This window comes from Ornithorhynchus anatinus, chromosome 3 (genome assembly GCF_004115215.2).
Source record: "Ornithorhynchus anatinus isolate Pmale09 chromosome 3, mOrnAna1.pri.v4, whole genome shotgun sequence".
Taxonomy (NCBI): domain Eukaryota; kingdom Metazoa; phylum Chordata; class Mammalia; order Monotremata; family Ornithorhynchidae; genus Ornithorhynchus; species Ornithorhynchus anatinus.
In genome coordinates, this window is record NC_041730.1 from 101,989,787 (window position 1) to 102,010,572 (window position 20,786).

Consider the following 20,786-nt stretch of genomic DNA (forward strand, 5'->3'; position numbering starts at 1 on the left):
CATGGAAAGGATGGAAAGAGAGATGAGATCAAGACACTGAGTACACTGACTTTAGAAGAGCAAAATATATGGGCTGGGCTGTAGGAGGGTAGAAGTGCGGGTAGGAGAAGGGAGGAAGATGATTGAGTGGCCTGAAGTCAGTGGTAAGGAGTTTCTGTTTGGAGATTTTTGAGGAGTGGGGAGATATGTGCAGAATGATTTTGTGGAAAAAAAATATATGAGCAACAGACTGAAGTTTCAACTGGAAAGGGGAGAGGTGGGAAGCAAAGAGGTCAAGAAGGAGGCTGCTGCAGCAGTTGAGGAGGAATATGAAAAATTCCAGGACAAGCCATAGTAGTGGTTGAAAAAAAAAAAAGAAAGGGCATATTCTAGAGTTGTTGTGTTGGTAGAACCAGCAAGGTTTGGTGACTGACTTAACATGTGGGTTGAATGAGAATGATAAGTCAAGGATGCTGTCAAGGTTGTGGGCTTGTGAGACAGGGAGAAAGGTTGGTCCTGTCAAAATAATGGGAAAATCAGAGGGAGAAGGTTGGGTAGGAAAATGAGGAGATCTGTTATTTCCCCACTTGTCAAGAACCTCTACTGGTTGCTCAACTATCTCTGCATCAAACAGAAACTCCTTACCATAGGCTATAAAGCATTCAATCACCTTGACTTCATCCTACCTTACCTCTCTGATTTCCTACTACAAACCAGCTGGCACACTTTGTTTTCTTTCATCCTCCTCATTGTACTTCAATCTCATCTGTTCCAGTGCTGACCCCTCAACCACATCCTGCCTTATGTCTGGAACTTTCTCCCTCTTCATATCTGACAGATAATCACTTTCCCCACCTACAGAGCCTTATTAAAAACACATCTCCACCAAGGGGCCATCCCCGAATAGACCCCCATTTCCTCTTCTCCCATGACAAGCAGCATGGCTCAGTGGTAAGAGCACAGACTTGGGAATCCAAGGTTATGGGTTCTAATCCCGACCCTGCCACTTGTCAGTTGTGTGACTTTGGGCAAGTCACTAAACTTCTCTATGCCTCAGTTACCTCATCTGGAAAAGGGGGATTAAAACTGTGAGCCCCATGTGGGACAACCTGTTTACCTTATATCTAACCAGCACTTAGAACAGTGCTTGGCACATAGCACTTAACAAATACCAAATTATTATTATTCCTATATATGGTCTCAAGTATGTTCAGTTGATAGGTAAGAGCCATAGAGGAAATAGCTAACAGCCTAGGCTAATGATCTGGTAGATTAAAAAGCTTGGAATCTTTTGACCTAATGATCTTAACATTAGGTTTTAAAATGTAAGCCTTTGAGGCAAACAATAAAATAGCACACAAAATTATGAATTCAAGAATTTATTTAAGATATCATGGCTTTCAGGGTTTTGTCAGTTGTTTATTTCAAAACCATATGACTTTATATTTTGTCCTCAACTTTGCCTTTTACATTAAAAAAGGCTAAAATGTCATGTGAAAAGTTCTGAATATTGATTGGGCAATGTTTTCAGTCATTTCTATTTCAGTAAGATAGTTTCTATTTCTCAGAAGAGTAAAAACATTCAGCTCAGCTGCCTTAGCTGCAGCCTAAAGATAAATGGAATCATTTGGACATTTACTGTTTTTTCTATGGTCTAAGTTGTACTAGTCCTTATATGGTTTTATACTTCAAACAAATGCAAAAGCATTACATTGCAAGTAAGGAACTAAATCACCAAAAAAGCAGTTGAACATAAATAAGCACTAAACACTCTTTTCCAAAAAGCAATCCTATCCTCTTTGGTCATTTAAGAAAACAACATTTCTTCACTTTTCTTTGAAACAAATTAGGAAAGGGAGTGGAGGATGTGGAGGGATATCATCTATGCACTTGGATCTGTGACCTTCAGGCATTTTATATTCACTCCACCCTCGGCCCTGCAGCACTTAAGTACATATCTATAAATTATATATTATAAACGATTTATTTATATTAATATCTGTATCCCTCTCTAAACTGTAAAGTTGTTTTGGGCAGGACACATATCTACCAATTCTGTTGTATTGTCCTCTCCCAAACACTTAATAGAGTTCTCTTCACAGTGCTCAATAAATACCACTGCTGATGATGATATGGGTGGCAACATCAGAACTGGTATATTGGATGAGAGGATATTTCAGAGAAATAAATATGTTAATAAACCTGTAAATGATAGCTGAATAATAATTCTGTTATTTTTTATTGATGATATTTCTCCATATCAACAGCTTTGTTCATTTTTGATTTTCTCTGCTGCCCACAAGAGAGACAGTGCAAAATTCAACCAATTTGGAAGATAAATTTAAAGTTTCAGAATGAGAAAGAATAAAAGCAGCATAGTTGCTCAGTCTTTTATGAACCTGCCTTTCACCCCTCACACTCAGCAACTAAATCAGATTCTTTACAAAATACGTTCAGAATGATTTCATGGAAAAAGGATGGACCAACACTTTTTTGTTCAGAAGCATTAGTAGTTTCTTAATGTAATGTTCCTACTTGTTTGCATTTTGGAGCAAGTCATTTTGGGAACATAATGAGATAAGCATATGTTTCAACTTGTGCTCTTTTTTCATATCCTCAGTTTATCTTATTCAAAATGGCTTGCAAAGTGATAATCTTTAGAAGGTCTGTTGAGGACAGTGAACCTTGGATTTATTGTTCCAATTGTCAATCTCTGAGGTACGTAAATCTAAAGATTGGTTTATATTGTCTGTGCAATTAGAATTTAGGTTCTTGAAAAGGCCAGTTTGGGTTCCCAAAACTTTCTGCATGCCAAATAAGCATAGAAAATAGATAAAACCACTTCAGCACCCTGAGTGACCTCCACACCAAGTGATTCACTGAGACATAAGGGCTCTTTAGGAGCAACCAGTGGGCACACACAATGGCCCAGTGCCACTCTGATTTGGTGCACTTCAGCCCCCAGGACTCCCTCAGTGAACCAGCAGTTTTTGTGCCCCATGAAAAACATCAACAGGTTAAACATCAGTTTGACTTGTTTTGAAAATGTGAGGAGTTGATAAACTAGGAGTTCCCTAGGCAGGGGGAAGGAGATACTGCTGCTTTAAAAATGGAGTTGGGACTAAGAGTCAGAAAAGCCAAATCCCACTGGAACTGTGTCTCATACTGTGTATCTCTGGATAAAACAATGGAACTCCATTTTATTACCTGGAACATAGGAAATCCAACATCTTCCATCTCTCCAACTAACACAAATGTGTGAGGTTTTGGGTCACTAGATGTGGAAAATGCACTGAACTGATTCATTTTTGTTTTAAATTCTGTATGGATAGTATAACAAATTTAATCTGGAAAAATATATGGAATTAAACTATAGTTTATGAATATTTACAATGGTATCTTTCAAATTTCTAATCCTATTTCTTCAATAATGGCCAGGACCTCTCCTTCACTTTTGTCTATCATTTGGGAATGTCTCAAAATTTTAAAAACACTTCAAAAAAATTAACCATTGGTAGTTCCATTCCTCTAAATACACAGAAACATCCTGGAATTATAATTGATTAGAAAAATGCCCACATTTAGCCCAGTGAGTTAGATATATTTTCTCTCATCTTCAGCTCTTGGTAAATATTGGGAAGAGTGACAGTGCACCCCAGTTTTATAGAATCCATCTATGCCCTGACATACATTAGGTTTTTGCATCGTCTAGTGGATAGAGCACAGAAATGGGAGTCAGAATAATAATAATAATAATGTTGGTATTTGTTAAGCACTTACTATGTGCAGAGCACTGGGGTAGATAGAGGGTAATGAGGTTGTCCCACATGAGGCTCACAGTTAATCCCCATTTTACAGATGAGGTAACTGAGGCACAGAGAAGTTAAGTGACTTGCCCACAGTCACACAGCTGACAAATGGCAGAGCCGGAATTCGAATCCATGACCTCTGACTCCCAAGCCCGGGCACTTTCCACTGAGCCATGCTGCTTCTCATAAAAATAATAATGATGGAATTTGTTAAGCGATTACTGTGTACAAAGCACTGTTCTAAGCGCTGGGGAGGATACAAGGTCATAAACTTGTCCCACGTAGGGCTCACAGTCTTAATCCCCATTTTACAGTTAACTGAGATGCAGAGAAGTTAAGTGACTTGCCCGCAGTCACACAGTTGGCAAGTGGCAGAGCCAGGATTCAAACCCATCACCTCTGACTCCCAAGCCCGTGCTTTTTCCACTAAGCCACGCTGAACCTAGATTCTAATCATGGCTCATCCACTTGTCTGCCATGTGAACTTGGAGTAGTCACTTCTCTACTCTGTGCTTCAGTTACCTCATGTGTAAAATGGAGAACAAGAGTGGGAGGCCTGTATAGGACAGGGACTGTGCCCAGCCCAATTACCTTGTATCTACCCCAGCACTTAGTACAATGCCTGGCACAGAGTAAGTACTTGGGGCTCAGCATCTTAAAACCCATCTTACAGATGAGGCACAGAGAAGTTAAGTGACTTCTCCAAGGGATAATAATAATAATAATGTTGGTATTTGTTAAGCGCTTACTATGTGCAGAGCACATGTTCTAAGCACTGGGGTAGACACAGGAGAATCAGGTTGTCCCACGTGGGGCTCACAGTTAATCCCCATTTTACAGATGAGGTAACTGAGGCACAGAGAAGTTAAGTACTTGCCCACAGTCACACAGCTGACAAATGGCAGAGACGGAATTCAAATCCATTACCAATGACTCCCAAGCCCGGACACTTTCAACTGAGCCACGCTGCTTCTCATAAAAATAATAATGATGGCATTTGTTAAGTGCTTACTATGTGCAAAGCACTGTTCTAAGCGCTGGGGAGGATACAAGGTCATAAGGTTGTCCCATGTGGGGCTCACAGTCTTAATCCCCATTTTACAGTTGAGGGAACTGAGGCACATAGAAGTTAAGTGACTTGCCCAAAGTCACACAGCTGACAAGCAGCAGAGATGGGATTTGAGCCCACGACCTCTGAGTCCCCTGCCCGTGCTCTTTTCACTGAGCCAAGCTGCTTCTCATGGCACTAAAGGGATTTTTGAGGAAGGTGTAGGGGAAGGTAACAGACACAGTTTATACTGAACATCATCTAGGTATAATGCAAATCTATTAACTGCAATTAACCCTATTAAACCCCTTCCATCTAATCAGCACCCCAAATCTTATCAATCAATTTGACACTTCTTGCATTTAAATGTTTCTTCATGCCCACTTGGATATACATGTATGTTTGATTTAAAATTTCATTTAATCTATTCCAACCCCATCACTTGTGAATATCATGACATTTAAGCTCCATATGAGCAAAGAATAGGTCTTGGGATAATTAGTTTTTGTTAAGGGCTCTTTTTGTTTTCAAAAAGTTTCTTTCAGTTTTTGTTATGCCAGGCTCTGTTCTAACTGCTGGGGTGAATACAAGCAAATCGGGTTCAACACAGTCACTGTACCACACTGGGCTCATAGTCTCAATCTCCATTCTACAGATGAAGTAACTGAGGCACAGAGAAATGAAATGACTTGCCCAAGGTCACACAGGGGACAAGTGGGGAGCTGGGAAAGCTCACCTCCTCCAAGAGGCCTTCCCAGACTGAGCTCCCCACTTTTTCCCTCTGCTCCCTCTACTTCCCCCCCGACCTCTCCGCAGCTAAACCCTCTTCTCCCCCCTTTCCCTCTCCTCCTCCCCCTCTCCCATCCCACCCCCTCAGCACTGTACTCATCCGCCCAACTGTATATATCTTCATCACCCTATTTATTTTATTAATGAGATGTACATCACCCTGATTCTATTTATTTGCCATTGTTTTTATGAGATGTTCTTCCCCTTGACTTTATTTATTGCCATTGTTCTTGTCTGCCTGTCTCCCCCGATTAGACTGTTAGCCCCTCAAAGGGCAGAGACTGTCTCTATCTGTTGCCGATTTGTACATTCCAAGCGCTTAGTACAGTGCTCTGCACATAGTAAGCGCTCAATAAATACTACTGAATGAATGAATGAACCCATGTGACCTTTTGACTCCCAGTCCCTGCTTTAGCCACTACACCATGTGATTCTGTTATATTTCCCAATGCTGAACACTGTGCATTACATTCAGAAAGTCTGCAACAGAGAGCATAAATACTCTTCTCCTCCACTTCCTACTGTAAAATGAAGGTCCAGAGAGGTGAGATAAAAGGGAAAAAGTCATCCAACAATCAGCATTTCAGCAGAGGCTGGAACCCTTGATTTTTTAGTCAACTGCTTTATTGGCCAGCCTACTTTGCCTTTTATCCACAATAACTATTAAGAGGCTAGCAAAGTAAAATGTCAAATTCACTCTGACACTAGAATGAGGACATTTCCCCAACAGGCTACTTTGAGGGTCAAAAGGTCACTGAGATTATAAAATTCAGTAGAAATTAAAATTAAAACCTCCCCTCTGTAGTCTCTTTCTCCCATCCAAATTCAGCCATGCATCTGTTTGGGGGGAGGGATTGTGTTTCCCCAGTTCCATCCAAATGTGATACATTTAAGGGTTCTCAAAATGATTCCCAATAAAAGCATCTTCTGGGAAAATGCATTTGCACATCTGTTCATATGTACATTTCTATCTCCTGAGCCCATCCCAATCTCCACTGCATTTTATACTTTACATCAAAGGTCATGGTAAATCCATTAGCTTGAAGCAGCTAGAAGCACTGCAATAATGTTAATTTATTCCATTTCATTTAAATTAGCCTTTTAAGCAGAGAATGGGAAAATGCCTTTTTGTGATAATGAATCCTGGGACTAACTGTTTCACTAGGCTGGGAGCACCAAATCTCATTTTCTTCAATCCCTCTGTCAGGATACAGAGACTCAAATAATAATAATACTAATAACAACAACAACAATAACAATAGTAGTATTAGTAGTAATAATAATAATAGTCTTATTTATTAAGCACTTTTTATGTGTCAAACACTGAGGAAAGAGCACAAGCCTGGGAGCTATAGGACCTGCGTTCTAACCCCAGCTCCGCCACTTGTCAGCTGTGTGACCTTGGGAAAATCACTTCATTTCTTGTGCCTCAGTTACTTTATTTGTAAAATGAGGATTAAATACCTGTTCCCTTCACTACTTAGATTGTGAGCTCTGTTGAATAGGGACTGTGTCTAACCTGATTATCCTGTATATTCCCCAGCACTTAGAACAGTGTTTTACACATAGTAAGCACTTACATACCATTATTGTTATTGTTATTCTTATTGTTACTTAGTGTTGGGGTAGATGCAAGATGATCAGGTCTCATATGGGGCTCACAGTATAAGTAGGAGAGAGTAAAGTTACTGAATCCCCATTTTGCAGCTGAAGAAACTAAGGCAAAGAGAAGTTAGGTAATTTGCCCAAGCCCACACAGCAAGTGGGGGAGCTGGGATTAATAGTAATAATAATAATTGTGGTATTTAAGTGCTTATTATATGTCAGGCACTGCAAATGAGGTTGGAGATAGTGCCTGTCTCACACAAGACTACCAGTTTCAATCCCCATTTTACAGATAAGGTAACAGACACAGAGAAGTGAAGTGACTTGTCCAAGGTCACACAGCAGAAGAGTAGTAAAGCTGGGATTATTCATTCATTCATTCAATAGTATTTACTGAGCGCTTACTATGTGCAGAGCACTGTACTAAGCACTTGGAATGTACAAATCGGCAACAGACAGAGACAGTCCCTGCCCACTGACAGGCTTACAGTCTAATTGGGGGACACTGACAGACAAAAATGATAACAATAAATAGAATCAAGGGGATGTACATCTCATTAAAACAATAGCAATAAATAGAATCAAGGGGATGTACATCTTATTAACAAAATGAATAGGGTAATAAAAATATGTACAAATGAGCAGATGAGCACAGTGCTGAGGGGAGGGGAAGGGAGAGGGGGAGGAGCAGAGGGAAAGGGGGGGATAAGGGGGCTTAGCTGAGGAGAGGTGAAGGTGTGGGTAGAGAGGCAGCAGAGGGAGCAGAGGGGAAAGGAGAAACTCAGTCTGGGAAGGCCTCTTGGAGGAGGTGAGCTCTCAGTAGGGCTTTGAAGAGGGCGAGAGAATTAGTTTGGCAGAGGTGAGGAGGGAGGGCATTACAGGACAGCGGGAGGACGTGGCCCAGGGGTCGACGGAGGGATAGGCGAGAACAGGGGACAGTGAGGAGGTGAGCGGCAGAGGAGCTGAGCATGCGGGGTGGGTAGTAGAAAGAGAGAAGGAAGGAGAAGTAGGAGGGGGCAAGGTGATGGAGAGTCTTGAAGCCTAGAGTGAGAAGTTTATGTTTTGTGCAGAGGTTGATAGGCAACCACTGGAGGTTTTTGAGAAGGGGAGTGACATGCCCAGAGCATTTCTGCAGGAAGATGAGCCGGGCAGCAGAATGAAGAATAGACTGGAGTGGGAAGAGACAGGAGGAAGGGAGATCAGAGAGAAGGCTGACACAATAATACAGCCGGGATATTACGAGAGCCCGTACCAGTAAGAAAGTCGTTTGGGTGGAGAGGAGAGGGCGGATCTTGACAATATTATAAAGGTGAGACTGGCAGGTCTTGGTGACGGATTGGATGTGTGGGGTGATTGAGAGAGCCGAGTCAAAGATGACACCAAGGTTGTGGGCTTGAGAGATAGGAAGGATGGTCGTACCATCCACAGTAATAGAGAAGTCAGGAAGAGGACAGGGTTTGGGAAGGAAGATAAGGAGCTCAGTTTTGGACCTGTTGAGTTTTAGGTGGCATGCAGATATCCAGGTAGAGACGTCCTGGAATAGAAACCAGGACCTCTGACTCCTAGGCCCATGCTCTTTCCTCTAGGCAATGCTGCTTCACATGACTCTCTCTGTTTATCAGTATTTAAAAGTCTGCATCCATAGACCAAGTCCCCTCAGGCCAGTTCTTCTCCAGGTTGAATAATTTCTAGTTTACATGTGTGACAATACCTCAGAGCTCAGGCTGTTGCTCCCATTAGTAGGCTCAACTAATAAAGTGGACTGGTTTGTTTTTCTTTTTAAGTATCATTATTATTATTCAGGGTGGAATAATAATAATGATGGTATTTGTTAAGTGCTTACTATATGCCAAGCACTGTTCTAAGCACTGGGTGAGATACAAGGTAATCAGGTTGTTCCACGTGGGGCTCACAGCCTTCATCCCTATTTTACAGATGAGGGAACTGAGGCCCAGAGAAGTTAAGGGACTTACCCAAAGTCTTACAGCTGACAAGTGATGGAGCCGGGGTTAGAACCCATGACCTCTGACTCTCAAGCCCATGCACTTGCACTAGACTACTTGGTCTGGCAAATCAAACAGTGCCCAGATCACTTAGCAAGCAACTATTGGAGCACAGTTAGAACCCTGATCTGCTGACTCCCAGGCCTGTGTTCTTTCTACTAGGCTACACTGCTACCCAGGCCACACACGTAGGAAAGCACTGGGGGCTGTGGAACTAAAGGAGAGAAAGTATGAGGGGAAATACAGTTCAGTAACCACTGAAATTACTGGGGTCGTGTTGTTGGATACAATTTTGGCAGGTTACTAACTTCTATGATTCTAGTTATAAGACTAGCGGAAATCTTTCCAGTCAAGCAATTGGTCAGTTAAGAACATTGAGTGCAGAGTCCTATACATGGTTCTGGGTACAGTTTTCAGACCTGTGTCAGGCCTCTAGATCCTGTAAGTGGTGAGTGGAAGGAAGAGAATAATCATGGGATGATTATCACATTAAAAAAAAATTTAAAATCTTTTATAAACTACTCTTCTCTCATGACAGCTACCCTCTCAAATTTGAGCAAAGTGGAGGAGCGGATCTGAAAAACTGTTGGATTTTCTGGGAAATCATATTTCTACTGGACTCAAGAACAGAGGTGACTGAACAAATAAATGATTCTCTCAATATCTCATGCTGTCCAGAAGTCATATTTGCAATAAATAGAGTACACCTATGTACCTTTACAGGTGAATCCTTGTTGCAAGTCTCAAGGAGCTACAATCTCCTACAATCAAAGACCAACTAAAATTCCATGACCCTTCTCAAGAATATTGTCTTGCTTTCCTCTTCACCCAATAGCTTCCTTTTCTTGTCAATAGTACTATTAGCCATACCCTTGGGTCATATCAAAGCCTCACCTGATCCTTGTGGGTGTATATAAATATATTATTTGAAGCCCCAGTGTTGGTTCAGAGGAAAGAGCACTGCTCTATCAGTCAGGAATCACAGGGCCAGGTTACATCGAACATCACCATTTTCTGACCCGAAAGACAGATAGTATGATCTTTGCAGAAACACACTCGCTTTCATCTTTACCCTCTCTCCCAGGAAGTCTAACACTCACTCTTGCACTTGTTCCTCATCTCTTTGTTTCTCTGTGTACCCTTATATATCAGTTTTGATCTGTCTTTGTTCTTACACTTACTATCTAATAGTATATAGGGGTCCTTGTCCCTTTTGCTCTCAAACAATGGAATTTGAGTGCTTATTGTGGGCACTACAATAAGTGCTTGGGAAATTACAATAGAGTCAGTGGACTGTAAGCTCCTTGTGGGGAGGGACCATTTTGCCTTCTTCCTTTTGGACCTCTCTATATTGACTAGTACAGGCCTCACTATTTCGGGCACTCAAATACTACTGAACAACTGACCAATTAAAATACATAAAAATTCTAACGAATTAACTATAAAAATCAAGTACATAACCATAAACATAAGTGATGAAAAGTGACAACTAATAAATGCACAACCAACTAGACCTGCACAGAGACACCCATATATCGCCAGGTGATTGGAGAAGTGACCAAGATAAAAACTGGAGTTATATGTAATACCTCAATATTTGGCTGCATTAATCCAAAAGACAGTTCTTGTCTTCTAAAATTATAATCATAACACCCTGGTGTGACTAGAGGATAGACATAAGTCTTCTTAAATTGCTGCTACCTACAATCTAAGTTAACTTTGAGACTATCTGGAATCTAAAAAAAATTACTGGGGCAGGCACTGTTTATAATAAATTTAAGCTTTGTTGAATGGTACCACCCGAGAGATGTTACAATATAAATTGTTCACTTAACTTTAACTGTTCCAATTTTTGCAGGTAATAAAATTAAATGGTGGACTAATTACTGAATGCATAATATTTTTGAAGATAATACATGATTATTCTTGTATTTCAGGAGAAACTACATTCCGACCTGTATCCAGGAAGCAGAGTCCCCAATCTTGTTCAGGACTAGAAGAAAGCCAAGTTAGCCTTGATGAATGTGATTTAAATGTTAAGCATCTAATATTAAAGCTTGAAGGAGGTCTTAAGGTTATGGGAAACATGTCAGGCAGAAAATGCAGCTGGAGGGCCCAGCACAGGGCTTAGTCTTCGAGATATTGACTAAAGGAAGAATGCCTGATCTTCGCCCCTCACAAATATCCTGACTCTGGTGGACCCAGGTCCCATCCCCTCTTTCTGAAGAGCCAGAGGACATTACATTAGGCACTAAGTAAAAGTCTTGGCAGGCAAATCTGATTCCACTAACTAATACATTTTGCTAAAAGCACTGCTTTGGGTTTAAAGCTTATTCCCTTTGGGAGAATCATGGACTTCCTGTAAACTCATTTTGGGCTATAATGGAATTACATATATATATATATATATATATATATATATATATATTCCTGGTATGTCTTTTAGTATCCCAATTTTTAAATTATGTCAGCTCTGTCACATTTACCTTTTGTTTGATTCATTATTCAGGAGTCTAGTGTTCTACCATTTAATTGGAGGAAATGCAAACTTAGAACAACAGACAAAAATACACCCTTCTTTCCTCCATCATATAAGCTGCCTCTTCTATCTGATGACTCGGGCATAGTTTGTGAAAAGGAGATTTTTTCCATTTATTCATTCAATAGTATTTATTGAGCACTTACTATGTGCAGAGCACTGTACTAAGTGCTTGGAAGGTACAATTAGGCAACAGATAGAGACCACCCTGCCCAATGACGGGCTCACAGTCTAAATGGGGGAGACAGACAGCAAAACAAAACAGGACAAAACAAGACATCATCAAAATAAATATAGTCAAGGAAATATACACCTCATTAACAAAATAGTGTTTTGTTTTGTTCTGTTTTGCTTTGCTGTCTGTCTCCCCAGACTAGACCACAAGCCCATCATTGGGAAGGGATAGTCTCCATCTGTTGCCGAACTGTACATTACAAGTGCTTAGCCCAGTGCTCTTCACATAGGAAGCACTCAATAAATACAAATGAATAGGCTCCAGAGGAGATGCAACTCACATTTAGAAAATTCCCTTTCCTTTTGATGATTGAGTTTTGCTATTCTGTATTATCATATAATGATTGTATGTCCTCTGTGCCTTTTTAAAAGTGGTCAACATAAAGAAAACACCTGGATGAACTGACTATTCTGCAGAGCCTAGTCCAATATTCATTCATTCATTCATTTCAATCACATTCATTAAGTGCTTATTGTGTGCAGAACACTGTACTAAGTGCTTGGGAGAGAACAATAAACAGATACATTCCCTGCCCACAAGGAGCTTACAATCTAGAGGTGGGAAGAGGCAGCCCTTAATACAAATAAATAAGTTGCAGATATGTATATAAGTGCTGTAGGGCTGGGAGAGGGGAAAAACAAAGGGAGCAAGCCAGAGCAATGCAGAAGAGAGTGGGAGAAGAGGAAAGGAGGGACTTAGTTTGGGAAGGTCCTGTGGAGGAGGCATGCCTTCTGTAAGGCATTTAAGGTGGGGATAGATTCAGTTTTGAGGAGAGATGTTTTGTGCCAGAGGCCAAATGTGGGCAAAATGTGGGTCAGCGGTGAGAAAGGTGAGATCAAGACACAGTGAGAAGATTAGTATTAGAGGAGCAAAATGTGCAGGCTAGGTTATAGGAGAGTAGCATGCTGATTTTGGTGGAGTGCTTTAAAGCCAATGGAGAGGAGTTTTTGTTTGATGCAGCGGTGGATGGGCAACCACTAGAGATTTTTGAGAAGCAGAGTGATATGTCTTGAACTTTTTTTGTAGAAGAATAGTCTGGGCAGTAGGATGAAGTATGGATTGGAGTGGGAAGAGGCAGGAGGCTGGGAGGTCAGCAAGGAAGCCGAGGCAGTCCGCAAGCCATTGGCGTAGGCATTTAGAATTGTGCTGAAATCAGAAAGTAGGCATTCCTAACTTCCTGACTTATTTCACTTCATTATTCTATTGACAAATTTGTCGAAGTTGGGCCTTCTGACCCTGAGACAGATTGCAGGTTGCTGGAACAACTGGTGAAATGAAAGACTCCCACAGGATCTAAAAAATTGGCTCCCAAGAAGAATTTGGACCTCTCTAATCCTGAGGATGGCTGAAGAACATTTTGAAAACCTTATCCTAAATGTTCTGGAAACAGTTGAAATTTAACTTAGGGTACTACTGAATCATTGACTTAGTGTTTAGCTGTTCCTCCACAGGGATCTTTTACCCAGGCATTTTATTTTGTCCACTGCTCTGGAATTATTTATTTTTCATCACACATAAATGCTAATTTATTCTCTACCCAAACCTTGACAAAGAGGCTAGTCCAGTGCAACAGTTTCATAAATGCTGTATTTGTAATTTCAAGCAGAGACTCTGTCTCTTTTCCTTGGGAAAAAAAATCTAAATCCACTAGTGTTCTGACATATTTTCAACTGATCATAGCAGGCTTCTGCATTGAATACAAAGAGATTCTATGATCAAGATTTTCAATCAGGACTATGGTTTTCACTCTGAATCCTAACTTAATTACTTATCCTGCCTACTATGCATTTCTCTATGTAAGCAAAAATCCTCAGAATTGACTTCTAGTAAAAATAATAATAACAGGTAAGCACTTACTCTGTCCCAAGCCCTGAACTAAGCATGGGGGTAGATATAAGGTAATCAGGTCAGACAGAATTGTCTGTCCCACATGGGGCTCAGAGTTTAAGAAGGAGGGAGAGCAGGTAATAAATCTCTATTTTACAGGTGAGGAAAATAAGGCCCAGAGGATTGAAATAACTTGCCCAAGCCCCACAGCAGGCAAGTGGCCAACTGGATTAAAACCCAGATCTTCTGAGTTGCTAAAGCCTGTGCTCTTTCCATTGGTTCTGTTGCTTCTTCTAATTCTTGGGTCTCTCTCTATCTGCTCTTCCTGTCTCTTTAGCAGCCATCTTCACCAAGTACTCCAGAGCTCACAGGTTGCCCTTCTCCCTAGTTCATTTTCTTCCTGTATCTTGCCTAGTACTTCAAGAGTGGTGGACTCTTACCTATATGTTCCTGTTTAGGGGAGTCAGTTGTAGATTTTCTCCTGTGTAATAGTAGAAAATTATTCACATGTCCAATTGTGGAACATCAGCTCACTTGGTTGTTCATTTTAAATGAATTGCACATGCTTAGTTTCACAGATTTCACAAAATTGAGGGAAGTATCAAACAATCAATGGTATTTATTGAGTGCATCTTTTGTGCAGAGGACTGTATTAAGTGTTTGGGAGAGTAGAATACAAGGGTTGGTAGACACAATCCCTGCCAACAAGGATCCTAAAGTCTGCATGAGGAAAGACATATTAAATCTCACTGTGCCTCAATCTTACCTGTCACCGCCGATCCATAGCCCATGTCCTATCTCTGGCCTGGAACGTCCTCTCTCCTCAAATCTGCCTGACAATCACTGCCCCCGCTTCAAAGCCCTATAGAAGGCCACCTCCTCCAAGAGGCCTTCCCAGACTAAGCCCCACTTTTCCTCAGTTCTCACTCCCTTCCACATCATCCTGAATCTCTTCCTTTCCTTTTCTTCCCCTGCACCCCACAGCACTTATGTACATATGTATACATCTATAATTCTATTCATTTATATTGATGTTTGTTTACTTGTATTGGTGTCTGCCTCCCCTCTCTAGACCGTGAGCCCATTGTGGGCAGGGATTGTTGCTTTTCATTGCTGTATTGTACTTTCCAAGTGCTTAGTACAAGCTCTGCATACAGTAAGCACTCAATAAATATGATTGAATGAATGAAAATATAGATAGCTGAACTAGTAGAGTATAACAGTACTTTGCTGACATTGCAGAATGTTGGGAAATATAACTCCACGCTTCCTCTTTTTTATCATCCTTCATCTCTCTTCTTCCCAAGAAAAAAGGGAAGGCACACAAGCTTAACATGGTGATTACTAGTATTCAGCAAAAATAATAAAGCCAGTTTAGGCCATGCTCCTACTGGCCTAAGCCAGCATGACAAACTTGAGCCCTAAGCCTTACCACAAAGTAGAATGCTGAGGAACTAGTAGCTATTCTTGTTTTTTCTAAAAGAAGTCTTCAGTCCATGTTTCTCCATTATTCAAGAACGGCTCAGGGTTGCCCATCTATCTCCACATCAAACAGAAACTTCTTAACTCTGGTTTTAAACACCTCATTTATCTCTTCTAGTGCCAACCTACTCACAGTACCTCAATCTCTTATCTCCCCTCTGACCCCTCACATCTCTGGCCTGGAACTCCCTCACTTCTTGTATCCAACAAACCTAACTCTCCCCACCTTCAAAGCCTTATTTAATCATATATCCTTCAAGATCCCTTCAACTAAGCTCTCATTTCCCCTACTCCCTCTCTCTTCTACATTGCCTTTGTCCATAGATCCGTACCCTTTATTCACCCTACTCTCAGCCTCATGGAATTTATGTACATATTTATAATTTCTTTTAATGTCTGTTTCCCCCCGTAGAATGTAAGTTCCACCTTGTGGGAAGGGAACATGTCTACCAACTCTGATTACTGGTACTCTCCCAAGTGTTTAGTATAGTACTCTGCAAACAGTAAGCACTCAATAAATACTACTCATTAATTGATGGAGGTATAGATTTTGCCTGGACTCAGGAAGTAGTAGTAGCTCAAAACTTCAAAAAAACTGTATGATCCAGGCTTTTAGGCTTATAACTATGAAAAACAGCGATAGAATACAGTCTCCAATTCTGATTAATGAGAACACACATAGGAGGTTCCAAATGAAGAAAATAAGGTAAAAAAAGTTTAATAATTAAAATTAAAGATGCTACATCCCCAAATGTTCTTTGTGAGCATTTGTATGCGGTTCAATTGTTTTTATACCAATACTTCAAGGTGATAAGGATAATTGCAACAGTGCTTGGCATATAATAAATGCTTAAAAAATATAATTATCATTATTATTATTATAATGAAATCTCAGTAATAGGTCTACTTCATAACAGCTCCCATTAGTTTGATTCTGAGTAGGGAGAAATTTTCAGATAGGAGAAAGATATAGATACAGCATCACCCTCACATGATCTGGAGGTTAACTAATTAGTTACCAAGGTTTCCTACATTAAATGCATTATATTTCCTGGTATATAATTAATTTGTTTATACCATATGCAATTCAAAAACTTGAAACAAAGTGCACAAAGATCAATATCTTGGAAGGAGGATTTGAAGTCCCTATAAAAATCAGAAAAGCTCAAGTAGGGAAAAAAAAATCTTCAAATCTGTTAGCTTTTATTAATATCATATTGATTTAATTATCTTAATTAAATTCTGAAAATTATGTCATATAGCAATGCCCTTTTAATATTTTTGGAGGAAAGATTAGGTTAGAGCTCTTACAAATAAGCAGGTCCTGGAAATCCAGGCTGAGGAAAGGAAAGTTTATTCTAACAGAGAACATGGAGGGCTTAAAATGGTGTGGAAATAAATGGAACTGATTAGGACGTTGTACAGTGTGTTATGATGTTTTTGCTGAGATACTCCCTGCCCAAAATAAATAGAATCAACAACACTAGTGTTTTAATTTGGGAGGGACATTTTTGATGCTACTAGATATATTCACATAGCAACAATGTGTGGAAACTATGTGGAAAAAGAACATTTCCTACTCTAAAGGCTGGAAGGAAATTTTATGTTTTAGGTGAGGGGAATAAAAAACAAATTTGAGGAATCACAGGCTATATTTCATTCCGTTATTTTATAATGTAAACATTTAAGGCTTGACAGTTCATAATAAAATAATGAAAATCAGAGACACAACAACAATCCAACCCAATTTCAGGGTATGGTGTGATCTGAGTTTTGTGGAAGCCATCAAGGTCCCAGACCAAACTCTGTCCCTCACTCCCTGCTTGCACAGTGTGTGAACTACCCTCCCCTTTTTCATTCATTCATTTATTCATTTGATCATATTTGTTGAGAGCTTACTGTGTGCAGAGCACAGTACTTAGCACTTAGGAAAGTACAAATCAGCAATAAAGAGAGACAATCCCTGCAGGATTGGGCTGTCAAGGCAGGAATCTAGGGACCGAGGGGGGCCACAATTAATTTCCCCTGGAGGTGGATAGGACCATTCAATAGTATTTATTGAGTGCTTACTATGTGCAGAGCACTGTACTAAGCGCTTGGAATGAACAAGTCGGCAACAAATAGAGACAGTCCCTGCCATTTGATGGGCTTACAGTCTAATTGAGGGAGACGGACAGACAAGAACAATGGCAATAAATAGAGTCAAGGGGAAGAACATCTCGTAAAAACAATGGCAACTAAATAGAATCAAGGCGATGTACATTTCATTAACAAACTAAATAGGGTAATGAAAATATATACAGTTAAGCGGACGAGTACAGTGCTGAGGGGATGGGAAGGGAGAGGGGGAGGAGCAGAGGGAAAGGGGGGAAAAGAGGGTTTAGCTCCAGAGAGGTGAAGGGGGATTGGTAGAGGGAGTAGAGGGAGAAGAGGAGCTCAGTCTGGGAAGGCCTCTTGGAGGAGGTGAGTTTTAAGTAGGGTTTTGAAGAGGGGAAGAGAATCAGTTTGGCGGAGGTGAGGAGGGAGGGCGTTCCAGGACCGCGGGAGGACGTGGCCCAGGGGTCGACGGCAGGATAGGCGAGACCGAGGGACGGTGAGGAGGTGGGCGGCAAAGGAGCGGAGCATGCGGGGTGGGTGGTAGAAAGAGAGAAGGGAGGAGAGGTACGAAGGGGCAAGGTGATGGAGAGTCTTGAAGCCTAGAGTGAGGAGTTTTTGTTTGGAGCGGAGGTTGATAGGCAACCCCTGGAGTTGTTTAAGAAGGGGAGTGACATGCCCAGATCGTTTCTGCAGGAAGATGATCTGGGCAGCGGAGTGAAGAATAGACTGGAGCGGGGCGAGAGAGGAGGAAGGGAGGTCAGAGAGAAGGCTGACACAGTAATCTAGCCGGGATATAACGAGAGCCTGTAGCAGTAAGGTAGCCGTTTGGGTGGAGAGGAAAGGGCGGATCTTGGCGATATTGTAAAGGTGAAACCGGCAGGTCTTGATAACGGATAGGATGTGTGGGGTGAACGGGAGAGACGAGTCAAGGATGACACCGAGATAGCGGGCCTGAGAGATGGAAGGATGGTCGTGCCATCAACGGTGATAGAGAAGTCTGGGAGAGGACCGGGTTTGGGAGGGAAGATGAGGAGCTCAGTCTTGCTCATGTTGAGTTTTAGGTGGCGGGCTGACATCCAGGTGGAGACGTCCCGGAGGCAGGAGGAGATGCGAGCCTGAAGGGAGGGGGAGAGGACAGGGGCGGAGATGTAGATCTGCGTGTCATCTGCGTAGAGATGGTAGTCAAAGCTGTGAGAGTGACCACTGAGGACTCTGAAAATGGAGGGCTTTGGGCTAATCAGGCCTACCAGCTAGATGTACTGGTTTTCCAGGAATCATCAGTTTCCCAACATTTTGGTCCTTGAGGGGGGGAATATGTCTACTGACTCTCTTGTACTTTTCCACAGTAGTTCCGAGATCCAAATATAACTGAAGCGTCAATCTAACTAACAGCACCCCACCATTACTATAATCTGAGGGAAAAAGAGGTTGGTAGCAATAGGGAAAAAAGTTGAATGTGGTAGCAGCAAGGCCTAGTGGAAACAGTATGGACCTGGAAGTCATAGGATTAAGTTTGAATCCTAGCTTTTCCCACATCTCCTCTGTGAAGTCAGACAAATCTCTTAACTTCTCTGTGTCTCGGTTACCACACCTGTAAAATGGGGATTATGACTGTGAGCCTAATGTGGGACAGGAACTGTGTCCAACCTGAATGTCTACTGTGGCACTTAATATAGCACATAGTAAGCGCTGAACAAATACCACTAACAAATAAATCAATAAAAACAGTTCAAACTCACCTGGGCAATTAGGAAATCAACCAGTTTAATTTTCGGATAATTCAGAACCCTCTGGGGTCAGCGGATGAACATTTTAATGGGATGACTTCATGCAAAACCCCATTGCCTTGTGGTGAAAAATTATGTTTCCCCACAAAATTTCTACCCATCATTGAAATTCAGAAAGGATATGAAAGTTTCAAAAGCTTCTTTGGCAAGGTTTATTATTAATGATTTGTATATATCTATAATTCTATTTATTTATATTGACATTTTTGATGCCTGTCTACTTTTATTTTCTGTCTGACTCCGCCTTCTAGACTGTGAGCCCGTTGTTGGGTATGGATTGTCTCTCTCTCTTGCCGAATCGTACTTTCCAAGCGCTTAGTACAGTGCTCTGCACACACAGTAAGTGCTCAATACATATGATTGAATGAATGAATGATAAAATGGATTCCATGCAGCAAGTAAACTGGAAACATGGAAAACAGATAGTCATCATCGCTTAGAACTTACAAATTTTTCTTGGCAAAGCATGTTAGGCAAGAGCTGTGCCCAGGAGGAAAAGGGATTCTTACAATCTTCCAAATGGGCCAAGAAGAAAGTGATCTTCAAAAGAATCTTGCTATTTCTTCCTTACCCCATTCTCCCTCTCTCCTGCATCACTTCTGCCAATGCATTCATGTCCCCATGTACTTTGATAGTAACCCCACCCCCAAGCCCAGGCCCTTATTAACATACATATCCTATACTCTGTTCCTTCCCCTATCTGAAATCTATTTTATTTTCTGAACTCCCTACTAGAAAGTAAGCTTCTTCAGGGCAGGGATAATTCTTCTGGAGAAGCAGCATGGCTTAGTGGAAAGAGCACGGGCTTGGGAGTCAGAGGTCGTGGGTTCTAATGCTGGTTGCACCACTTGTCAGTTGTGTGATTTGGGGCAAGTCACTTAAGTCCTCTGTGCCTCAGTTACCTCATCTGTAAAATGGGGATTAAGACTGTGAGCCCCATGGGGGAACAACCTCATTACCTTGCAATGCCCCCAGGGCTTAGATCAGTGCTTGGTACATAGTAAGCACTTAACAAATACCATCATACTCTCCCAAGTACTTAGTACAGTGCTCTGCACAAAATGCTCTATAAATATGATTGATTTCTACCAGTTCTATTGCATTGCATTCTCTCAAGCCCTTAGTACATAGCTATATCTAAACTATATAAAGATACATACATATCTATAAATTATTTATATCATTTTTATTTATATTAATGTCTTATGTCCCTCTCTAGGCAATAAACCCATTGTGGGCAGGGACCATGATTACCAACTCTGTTGTATTGTACTCACCCAAGCTCTTATTACAGTGCTCTGAACAGTAAAGCAATAAATAAATGCTACTGATTAATTACAATTAATTAATTGCTCTGAATATACATATCATTTGCCCTACATATTGAATATATGCACAAAACAGGGCTATACTAAAATAGCCAAAAATATGTTGGAGAACTATGAATTGATGTGAGTCCCCTGTCTAATTTCCATCTGTGATTTCTTTCCCAGCATTTAGTACCCTGCACACAGTAAGCACTTAATAAACACCATTAATAAATGGCACTTAATAGACATCACTTCTACTAGTACTATTACTTCTAC

At 41.0% G+C, this 20,786-nt stretch overlaps 1 protein-coding gene across 1 annotated transcript in view; it reads right to left on the reverse strand.

Moving 5' to 3' along the window:
* The window catches only part of CTNNA3 (catenin alpha 3), a 1,377,490-nt gene that overhangs the window by 381,203 nt on the left and 975,501 nt on the right, over window positions 1–20,786 (reverse strand).